Below are 11,707 nucleotides of genomic sequence, written 5' to 3' on the forward strand. Positions count from 1 at the left end.
CTGACGTTGGTTGTCTCTCCTCCTCCGCTGCCGTACATGTGTTGCTGCCTTGTGGTTGTTCACTCCTCTCTTTGTTGGGGCAGAGTAGTGGCAGTATTGCACGTCGCACTGGAAACGAAAATGGGGATCCCTTTGCTCCTCCCTCATCTGCCTGTTGAGGATGCACGTGTGATTGCTTGGCCGGATAGTCAGTACCAGATAGCACCCTGCACACATGTTCATATATTCGTTGATTTTCTTGCCTTTAGATGTCGGACTAGTGATTGCTTGCAGCCAGACCACCCCGATGATGCACATTCCCATGGGCATCCCTGCGTCCTCTCTGTGCATTTGAAGGATGGTGGTGCAGGGAACCATATGGTCAGCATTCGGTTTCTTCTTTCCGGCTGCCGATCCCCGCTCGGGCGGGGGAGAGCATCCATTCCCCCGCCATCCGTTGAGTCAGAGTCTCCGCCGCTCCCACCGATTTGTACTGCCTCGCCTGTCGCAGGTGTTCCGGCTCTCCATCCCACATCTTCTCCTTCGTTTCTTCCTCTTGGCCCTTCGTCGTCCATCTTGCCTTACCCACACGAACACCCACACACACATGACAACCCCCTTACCAGGGTGTACCCGCACTATCACGGTATTCCTGGAGGATCGGCGGAGAATTGTGTACCGACCTCCCTTTCGCCATCACAAACCCACTCGATCGCAAGGTGATGGTTTACCGGGGAGGGACTTTGGGACGAATACACTTCTATGAGTGCAGGTCCCTCAGCCAGTACGAAGTAAGGAAGTACAGAGAGGAGGGAATAGCCACGTGTGAGAAGCACCCACGTGGGGTCCCGTGGGACCAGGTTTTGGGGCTTTGCAGGGCACCCCCGGTATGTTTCCTCTCACTGCATGGTATTAGTAATAACCACAGCAATGGAGAAATACCGGGTTCCCTGCTCGCCGCCTAAAACAACAAAGGAGTAAACTCTGTTACTTTCACCCCCAGAAAGTCCAAATCTGTGTTCTTCCTTCCATGCAAAAAGAACCTGATTATGTACTCTCCATTAAGCTGATAAGAACAGATTTTATTTAAAAGAATGATACATTGTTTTTTATTTACAATAGTTTGGGTATTCCAGTAATTTGTGACAATTGGCTGACTATCTATTACATTTTATACATAGTGTTCCTATTCCACTAACTAGAACCTATTCTTTCTTCTATCTTGACTTTGGGTTTATTTCACCCTACATACTGTCTAGCCCCTGAGGTATGTTCTATATAAATCATTCTCGACCAGCGAATGGCATCACTTACACACAGTTTCCTGAAGAGGCGCAGGTATCCCTTTGATGCCAGTCTCTTCATCAGCTTCTCGTTCTCCGGGTCGTATGCTCCCAGGGGTCCCACTATGAATGCAGCCACCTTCACCTGCTGGTATTGTCTTCTCATCTCTGCTGCCAGTTCTGCATACTTTTCTTCTTTCCTCAGTCTTGCTTCTTTAAATGCCTCTTGTCCATTCTCGAATGGGCAGGTGACGTCGATCAGGATCACTTCTCGGTTCTTTTCAATCACCAGGTCTGGACGTCCATTGTCTGCTGCTCCTGGTACTCGTTCATTTGCCGACATGATCTTCCAATGTCGACCTTCTGCGGCTTTTCGTACTCTATCCACCAGGGCATTATGTCGCTTTTGCATGGCTCGAGAGTGTATCATGCAGTGGTTTACTACATGTGGGAGCGTTTCTTCTCTATTGCACCGACGACATCTCCGATCCCTATTCTGGCCTCGCTTCGCTCCATTGACGGGGAGTAGGTTCAGTCTTGCTCGGTGTATGAAACGCCAGTCTGCGAAGGTTGTATACGCTCCATTTCGAACAAATGCTGATGATGCTCTCTCTTGTGCTATGAGCTTCATCACTTTCCCTTGGTCAGGCTTATTCTGCAGAACTTCATCTCTCATCTGTCGTCGCTGGCTCCGGATGGTTTTGGCTACCTTCCTTCTATCTTTTTCTTCAATGATGGAGTCCGTGCATTTTATCTTGATGTTGTCTCCTCCCTCTGCTATCCAGGAAACCCCCATTCGGCCTGAGGCACACCTGGCTCTAGACCAGATGGTTTGGTGGTCTCCTGCTCGCGTTTGCATCTCTCCCTGTGTTAAGTACATGCATGCGTCGGTCATGCTTGGCTCCTGTCGTGTTCTCATTGTTGCCACTCGCCGGCATTCTTCTCTGGCTATTTCCCTGACGTCAGGATCCGGTGACGTGAGTAATTTATATGCGGTATCCACCAGGAAAATGTCAGAGTCTTCTGCCGCGAGTGGGACACCACACGCTCCAGCTTTACTGCTTCCGTACAGGTACTCATTCGACGCTCTTGACGGTAGATGTAGCGTGTGTTTAAGCATTGTCTTCATTTCGTTGTCCAGGTGTGCCCAGTCTGTTTTCCTCAGTTGCCAAGTCCTCATTGCATGCACTCCTGCCGGGAACATGAATGTCTTGACTGCATCTATTCTCTGCCACGGTGCTAGCTTGCTTGTCAGCATTTTGGTCCCGAGTTGCATTAGTTCCTCTACTGTTTGGATGTTTGGCAGAAGATGGAACCCAACTGGTCGTCCCAAGAAGAGCGTTGCTTCGCCATCGCTCTTCCATTTAATGGGCGTTTCTCCAAAGTAGAACTGTGTCTGGCGCATTCCTCGAGGTCTTCGTTCAGACAGGTGCAATGATGAGCTTTTGCTAGGATTTAGGTCCTGTCCCATCCTACTGCATTGTTCTGTTGCTATGTAGAGGAGTTGCTGTAGATTATCTTGCTGTTTTGTAATGATGGTTATATCGTCTGCATATGCTAAGCATGGGTGCTTGTGTTGCTGGTTCAGTATCATTCCTTCGGCCGCGATTTTCCGCAACAGTGGTTCGACTGCTATATTGAACAGGAGACCACTTATTGGGCACCCCTGTTGCACACCGCATTGCACTGGTATCTCATCTGTTTCTCCTTCCTTTGTTAGGATTCTTGTCGTCTTGCCACTGATGATGTCTCCTGCTACTGTTTCAAAATCCCGTCCCACCCCTATACGGTTGAGCGCTCTTTTAATGAGGTCGAGTGACACTGAGCCAAATGCATTGGTCAAGTCGAGTGCTGCTATGCAGGTATCGCCATTGTTCCGTCGTGCATCGTCCATGTGATGTTGAAGTATGTAGTTGTGTTCTATCACCCCATCACTTGGCATGAATCCTTTCTGTGCAGCGCACAGTACCTCGTTGTCAACGAGCCACCTTCTGAGTCGTGCTGTGAGGCATCCCGTGTACACCTTGTATATTGTGCGGCTCAGTGTTATAGGCCTCCAATTTGCAACGACTTCTGGGTTACCACCTTTTTTGGGGACAAGTATTGTTCTGTATCGTTTCCAGGAGTCTGGTATTCTCTTGGCTCTGAGACACACGTTGTATATGGCTGCCATAACTCGGCAGCTTGGGTCAGCCTTTCTCCAGTTATCATATGATATTCTGTCTTCACCTGGTGACGAATTTTCTGCTGCTGCTAGTTTTGTAAATACTTCCTTCTCTGTGAAGGGCTGCATTTCCATCTCTGGTCTGTCGTCTGGCGGTTCGGGAATGTGCTCCACGGTATTTAGGTCACAATCCTTTTCAACCATCATGTGTTGGAAGTGTTCCTCTATTCTCTCCTTGCTTATTTCACATCTTGCGCCGTTCCCTTCGGCAATTAGCCGTATTGCTCGACGACGGTTGTATTTGTACAGCCTCTGGATTTGTTTGCAATCATTGACATCGGTGATTTTCCTGGTCGTGTTCTGTCCTTGAGAGATGTTTATCCTGTTTGCCGCTTGAATTGCTACCTCGATCTCAATCGGTACTTCTTCAAATCTTGCCCAGTCCGGGTTCCGCTGGATCTCATACACTGTGCCCAGAAACGGCTCCAGTATCCATGTCTCCTCAGCTTCATCTCGCTCTTCATTTGGTTCAGGCGTTATGCCAATCTGCTCCTGTATGTTGCCTTCACCACTTAGTGTTTGCGTTGCTTCACTTTGCGATAGTGGTGTAAGGGATTCACTGAGATTACTTTGGCTTCCTTCATTTGTTTCTTGACTTTGCATTATCTGTTCCCCTGTTTGGGTACTGTCTCCACCATGTTGTTCATCGGGGCTTAGAGGTGACAGTGGCATTCTTGGCATGTGCAAGAGGGGTGTCAGGTCCCCTGGGTGCTGTGATTCCTCTCTTGGTGAGGGTTCATTTTGGAGCAGCTGGCTCGGCGTTATCGACCTCAGTCGCGTTTCTTGATCGTCTTGGCTCAGCGGTGACACTGGTGTACTTCTCCCAGAGACGGGGCGTGGTGTCTCTGGTCCTTCCACTTCTCCATCCCTGGGTGGAGGGGTCCATCTGTGCCTTTCTCGTTGCCCTTGTGTTTCTCTTTGCTGCTGTTGCTCGTCATTCTGTGGCTGCTCCCTCTGCTCGTTAACCCTATTATCCCCAACTTCCTGTGAGGGCTGGGCACTTGCTGGATTGCCTTCAGCCTGTTGGTTCCCCTGTCGTTGCTCCGCCTGACGTTGGTTGTCTCTCCTCCTCCACTGCCGTACATATGTTGCTACCTTGTGGTTATTCAATCCTCTCTTTGTTGGGGCAGAGTAGGGGCAGTATTGCACGTCGCACTGGAAACGAAAATGGGGAACCCTTTGCTCCTCCCTCATCTGCCTGTTGAGGATGCACGTGTGATTGCTTGGCCGGATAGTCAGTACCAGATAGCACCCTGCACACATGTTCATATATTCGTTGATTTTCTTGTTGTGGGCTTCCTTTAGATGTCGGACTAGTGATTGCTTGCAGCCAGACCACCCCGATGACGCACATTCCCATGGGCATCCCTGCGTCCTCTCTGTGCATTTGAAGGATGGTGGTGCAGGGAACCATATGGTCAGCATTCGGTTTCTTCTTTCCGGCTGTCGATCTCCTTCGTTTCTTCCCCTTGGCCCTTCGTCGTCCATCTTGCTTTACCCACACGAACACCCACACACACATGACAACCCCCTTACCAGGGTGTACCCGCACTATCACGGTATTCCTGGAGGATCGGCCGAGAGTTGTGTACCGACCTCCCTTTCGCCATCACAAACCCACTCGATCGCAAGGTGATGGTTTACCGGGGAGGGACTTTGGGACGAATACACTTCTATTAGTGCAGGTCCCTCAGCCAGTACGAAATAAGGAAGTACAGAGAGGAGGGAATAGCCACGTGTGAGAAGCACCCACGTGGGGTCCCGTGGGACCAGGTTTGGGGCTTTGCAGGCCCCCCCGGTATGTTTCCTCTCACTGCATGGTATTAGTAATAACCACAGCAATGGAGAAATACCGGGTTCCCTGCTCGCCACCTAAAACAACAAAGGAGTAACTCTGTTACTTTCACCCCCAGAAAGTCCAAATCTGTGCTCTTCCTTCTATGTAAAAAAGAACACTGATTATGTACTCTCCATTAAGCTGATAAGAACAGATACTACACTTTGATCTTAGCCAAAAGGCCGAGAAGCAGGTCCCGCAACTAGTACTAAGTATGGAAGTAGCAAAAGAGAGAAATAAGAATATATACTACACTTTGATCTTAGCCAAAAGGCCGAGAAGCAGGTCCCGCAACTAGTACTAAGTATGGAAGTAGCAAAAGAGAGAAATAAGAATATATACTACACTTTGATCTTAGCCAAAAGGCCGAGAAAGCGATTCCAAAGCGATACGATACGATACGAAGTCTTTAGTTAAGAGGTGAAAGAAGATTATTAGGAGTTGAGGGAAAAGTGGTGAAACTGAAATACAGTAGGAGTAGAAAGAATCTGGGCTCAACCAGATCGCTTCATCTTTCTTATTGGTGTTTTGTCTTTGTTCTGCTCCCTTGGGTCGTCAGACCTTTGTATTAATATTGGTTTATTTATATAATGCTGATTATTATTATTATTTTTGTTATTGTTGGAGTTAGTGAGCCCGCCCAGGTCCTTGTGTAACTGGGAGGGTAGTCACATTTTTTTTTTGAGGTGTTAGTTAAGTGTTAGTTGTGTTAGTCTAAAGGTACACTGTATGGAGAGGCCTGCCAGGTTCTTAGTGGAGCTGGTTGGTCACTCTCATCTTTATTCCTCTAGTAATGTTTTATGTTGAAATGTGTATATTGAGGCAGGAGGTGGTTCAATTACTTCTTCCTGGCTGATATAGCTGGGAGGGTAATCACATTATTATTATTAATATTATTAATATTTTATTTTTATTTTTTTTATTTATTATTATTTTATTTTTTTGGAGTTAGTGAGCCCGCCCAGGTCCTTGTGTAGCTGGGAGGGTAGTCACATTCCAAAGCTGATGATGATGATGATTATACGGAGAGAAGAGAGCAGTGGCTCTGAGAGTGGGAGAAGGGTATAGTACAAGGTAAAGTTTAGAAGTGGGAAGTAGAGGAGAAGGTTAACAGCAGGTGGGCTATCCACCTTGCGGAGACGTGTTTTTTGTCTTCCGTAACTGTGCTGCGTTGAGAGGTTCTTGGGGTTAGGGAAGGCCGGTCTCAGCCAAGCTAAGCTAGGTTGTTCTAAGGTGTCCTGAGGGCATATTTTGTTAGGGGGGGTCTCTCCAGGTCCTTGTGGCACTGGAGGGATGATCCCCATCTTTTAGTTATTTTTATTGTTATTTCTTATTGTTATTTTGTTGTTATTTTGTATATAGAGGCTCTGGTTCTTCGTTATCATTCTTCCTGCTTCTAGGCCACCATCCGTGCGATGTGTTGTTGTTTTCCTCAATTAGTTGGTTTAGTATGGGATCCTGTTCTTGCTCGATTTTTTCCCATATTACATTTGCTTGGGTGTGTATTCTGATGTTGAGTGGGTCTATGCCGTGTTCTGTGTGTATGTCTTGTACTGTTTGTGTGTATGGTGGTTGGTGTTTTGCCGCTCTTCTGAGGGCTATATTTTGCACTGCTTGATATTTGAGTTGATTGGTTCTTGAGATTGTGTTCAGAGGTATCGGGGGGTATTCTAAGTGTGGTCTGATCAGTGCTTTGTATAGGTGCAATTGCGTGTTGGTTTCCAATTGGCGGAATCTTTTGAGCTTAGTAAGTTGTGATCTTGCCTTAGCTAATCTTTCGTTAATGTGGGGTGTTATTCCACATCTGGATATCTTGAGTCCTAATGTTTTTCCCTTGGCAGCGTATGGTATTTGTTGGTTGTTAACAATAATAGGGAATGGTTTTGTTTTTGCGATGTGAATTATTTGGAGCTTTTGTACATTGGTTTTTATCTTCCATTTACGTTCATAGTCGTTTATTACCTCTATTTCTCTGCATGTTCTAATAGCCATCAATTAAATTAATGCACATTAGGTAATATTCTTACTTCGCTTCACCTGTAAATTGGTGCAACAAGGATCTATCTCGAGTTTTGTTTGCAGATAAACATTCGAATTCCTTATACATCAACATTTAAAATCTATAATAACAAAAGTCGTAATTATGTAACCAATTAATTTACTATTCTTTACACTTCATGGCTATGTTACCATTTACAATTTTCAGTTTTCCTTAATCACTATCATTAATGCCTTCTTCCTTTGTTTAGGAGCTCTTATTGACCAGTGTTAGTGAAGGAAGAAACTGGCATGTTTGAGGGGCAGACTGAAGAACACATTTACTGTACTTTCCCCACGTAGAGATACGCCCGTTGCCACTGTTTTTTTTACTATGGTACCACCAACAAACCCGCTGTTTTTATTTTATTTTATTTTATTTTTACATAGTAACTGGAAAACACATTTCCGAAAAATATAAATTGCACTAAAAATGAAAGTGCCTAAATGCGTGAGACGATTACTTTATGAACCTTGTATGCCAACCTTCATGAAAGAATGAAGCTCCGCCCAGAAAAGTAGTTCCTGAAGTATTTCAATTTTTTTCAATTTCAATTGTTTATTCCTTGATAGAGGAAGCGGGATCCTAGTGCTGTCACTAGGTACCCCTGTACAATGACACCAGAATCATCTGGCAAGTGTGAAAAGTATATACAGTATAAATATTATAAAGGGGCTTACTAAAGCCTAAGGAAGGAAGGATGTTCCTTTAACACATAATTAATATTATTTACAAAATATCTGGCCAGTATTGGGAGGATCATCGTGTCTCCGTCAGGGGGTCGTGGAGTGGTGGTCCAGCAGGCGTCACGAAAGCGTTGTGTGTGGGGACATCTTAGGAGGTAGTGAATAAGGGTGCGGCTGTCGGGTCTTCTGCATAACGCACAAGAGCGTTGCTCAGGGGATGTGGGGATACCAATCTCCCAAGCAAAGTCATACCCAATGATGATACGGGCAGCAATCACGTCCCCCTTCCGCAACCCTTTCCCGTAGACGTACGAGAAGTCAGGAAGTTTACGGAGGACATCGTACCATGTGGGCGGGGAGTCCAGGGGGATGGCTGCTTCCCGAGCTTCTCTCTGTTTGCGGCGGATTTGGGTCCTAATCTGTAAGAGTGTTCGAGGAACAACGTAGTCAGGTGTGGCCTTGTTGCAGCCAGTCTTGGCAAGGTCATCTGCTGCCTCATTCCCAAAGATACCGACATGACTAGGTATCCATAGGAATGTCACAGGACGGCCTTCATCCTGAAGTGTGGATGTTAACCCTCGTATTCGGAGGATGAGGTCCTTATTTTCCCCAGATCCAAATGCGATCCCGTCGAGAGCAGACCTGGAATCGCAGCAGACAAGCAAGGGGCAGAAACCATCTGCTTCTTCCTCAGCGAGAAGGGCAGCAAGGAGGGCTATTAGTTCAGCCTGAGTGGAGGATGCCCCGCCAGAAACTCTGAGAGACAGTTTGATAGGCTCAGGGGCATGAGGACGGGAGATGTAGACACCAGCCCCGGCCCTACCTGTAGCGGGGTCAACAGAACCATCAGTGTAGAGGACGACCCTACCTGGGGACCAGTGAGCGATCCTGGAGAGGTGGTATTTGCAGAGAATAACAGGGTTCACCTGGGATTTCGGGAGCGGTCCACCGAGGGCAATCACTTCAGGTTGAAAATCCAGCCAGGGAGAAGGAGACGAACCAACAGCAGGGGTGACAACAATATCAGGCAGGAGGTCGTGTTCCTGAAGGGCTCGGATGAGTGACCCTCGCCACTGTCTTCTAGGTGGAGGTCGGTCTCGAACAGCAGTAGTCAAGTTGGTTTGGACATAGTTGCCCCTAGGATCCCGTAGAATGGAAACGGCAGTTTTTAGGTAAAACTCCTGGACACGATCCTGTAAGGGGGAAAGACCAAGTTCGTTATATAGAGAAGTAGAGCGTGTCCACTGAGGAGCCCCAAGGATGATACGAGCAGCTTTCCTCTGGATAACTTCGAGACGGTTGACAGCAGTCCGACTAATGTTGACGAGGGCAGGGGCGGCGTAGTCGACACAGGAACGAACAAAAGACTTGTACATGGTGAGAAGTACAGGGATGCTGGCACCAAGGGAACCCCTGCACATGGTAGAGAGGGGAGCGAGACGCCGAAAACATATGTCTCGAAGATAGCGGACTTCAGGGATCTGACAACGTGTGCGAATTACATACACACCCAGGTATTTTGTCTCATTAACCCAGTCCAAGGGCGTTCCTGATAAGAAAAGTAGTTCCTGAAGTATTTGTAAAATGATTACATAAGTATAGACATTTCTTGGATATAATTGAAGAAAATTTGGAATTGTATCAATTTCTAGTTTGGTTATTAGTCAATTTCCCAATAAAATGATACTGGGCTATATTGATCTTGTTACTATGCCAAAGAAAGTAGTTCCACAATGTTCAGTTTTATATTAGGAGGGATAGCCCTCACTAGATAGCAAGTTCCTCATAATTGATATTATAAGTAATACCCCAAACGACTTAATCGTGAGAGGGAGAAACTTAAGGTCAATTTGAGATAGAAGAAAACTTGGCTTACCTCTATACTTTAACAAACTTATCCTGGCAAATCAATCTAAAGATGGTGGTTGAGATACTATTAATTACTTTATTTTGGATCTAATTTGAAATCATCTTGATTTAGACACAAGAAAAACGCGAAAATAAATATCAATAGTTAACATTTTCTAGCCCAGTATGTTTGTAAATGAATAAAGTTTATAAAGCCAAACTTGTTTATTTCCATCACATGCTCTTATTTTTAATTTGGAAATTTTTATTTTAGCATACTACGAATTATAGAAAGAGTAATCATTTTATTTGTTTGTAAAATGAGGAAAATAACATAAAAAAGAAGGTTCAGCGCAATGATGGTCAGTCAAGTAAGGTTAGGGTTCAGGATGATCATGTTCGTGCATACTTACCTGGCACAGGAGATACCGTGATCACGAAGGCGGTTTTCCCAGGGCGAGGCTCACCATTGCACTCCGGTGATGCTGACCCTTGCGATTAACCCAAATGTGGTTAACTCGGGTGTGCAATTTTTGTTAGCGGGGGACTGCGTTCGCGCTATCCCCTTTATACATATCATAAGGGACTCTAAACGAAATATAAAGTAAGGTGCAGCGGCGTATTTGCACCACTTAACAAGGTCTCTGTTAATAAATAGTACTTGATTTATGCTTAAGCGTCAGCGAAGAATTTTTTTCTACGCTACTTTTACATGATTTGTATTTTGACAATTTTGTGTGAATGAAAAGATTTTCAAACTCTCCAATTGATGCCTAGTAACTCATAATACTGAAAGAAGTTTTTAAAAGTCTGTTAGGAAAACGTGTTAATCTAAATTTTTTTCCAGTATATTATAGAGACATTTTTTTGAGATTAAAAACTTTGATTGAGACAGAAAAATGGAGTGTTATGTCCTCATGACACAATAGAGAACTTCAAAATATTAACTGTACTCATGTTGTGAAATGAGCCTGAATTTATCCTAATGTTATATCCAACGTTATCCTTGCCAGGTCCTAACACACCTCTTATCCATGTTTGTCACATCATACTCATGCATGTGTAACTCCGCATATTGTAACCTACCAAGGACCGAATAAACGGACAATTACATCCTGCTTTTTTGCAACCCAGAAAGAAGTCGCACCTGTGTCTGACCGTGACATATATACAGCGATTATAAGACATTATATGCCCATGGCCATCTTTAAATAAAATGTAATATATTTGCTTTAATTTCTCCCCATGGGGAGTGGACCGATCCCGGAGATACTGCAATACCGGGCCGTTCCGCGGCAAAGATGGAGCAAGCCCCTAGCACTTCGCCATGATCCAAAAATCAGTTTAATATCGAAGATCCCACATGGGGATCGTATCAGATATTAAGCTGATAAGAACAGATTTTATTTAAAAGAATGATACATTGTTTTTTATTTACAATAGTTTGGGTATTCCAGTAATTTGTGACAATTGGCTGACTATCTATTACATTTTATACATAGTGTTCCTATTCCACTAACTAGAACCTATTCTTTCTTCTATCTTGACTTTGGGTTTATTTCACCCTACATACTGTCTAGCCCCTGAGGTATGTTCTATATAAATCATTCTCGACCAGCGAATGGCATCACTTACACACACTTTCCTGAAGAGGCGCAGGTATCCCTTTGATGCCAGTCTCTTCATCAGCTTCTCGTTCTCCGGGTCGTATGCTCCCAGGGGTCCCACTATGAATGCAGCCACCTTCACCTGCTGGTATTGTCTTCTCATCTCTGCTGCTAGTTCTGCATACTTTCTTCTTTCCTCAGTCTT

At 45.2% G+C, this 11,707-nt stretch overlaps 1 non-coding gene and 2 pseudogenes across 1 annotated transcript; 1 reads left to right on the forward strand and 2 right to left on the reverse strand.

Annotated features, from left to right (window-relative positions):
* Nucleotides 1-5,397: 5,397 nt before the first annotated feature.
* On the reverse strand, nt 5,398-5,517 carry LOC121859121 (annotated as a pseudogene).
* A 4,783-nt stretch (nt 5,518-10,300) lies between these two features.
* LOC121859113 lies at nt 10,301-10,463 on the forward strand. The gene has a single exon (XR_006087608.1). It is a non-coding gene; the product is annotated as a U1 spliceosomal RNA (small nuclear RNA).
* A 679-nt stretch (nt 10,464-11,142) lies between these two features.
* On the reverse strand, nt 11,143-11,315 carry LOC121859118 (annotated as a pseudogene).
* Between the last annotated feature and the right edge of the window lie 392 nt (nt 11,316-11,707).

Source organism: Homarus americanus, unplaced genomic scaffold (genome assembly GCF_018991925.1).
Source record: "Homarus americanus isolate GMGI-L3 unplaced genomic scaffold, GMGI_Hamer_2.0 scaffold3349, whole genome shotgun sequence".
NCBI lineage: Eukaryota > Metazoa > Arthropoda > Malacostraca > Decapoda > Nephropidae > Homarus > Homarus americanus.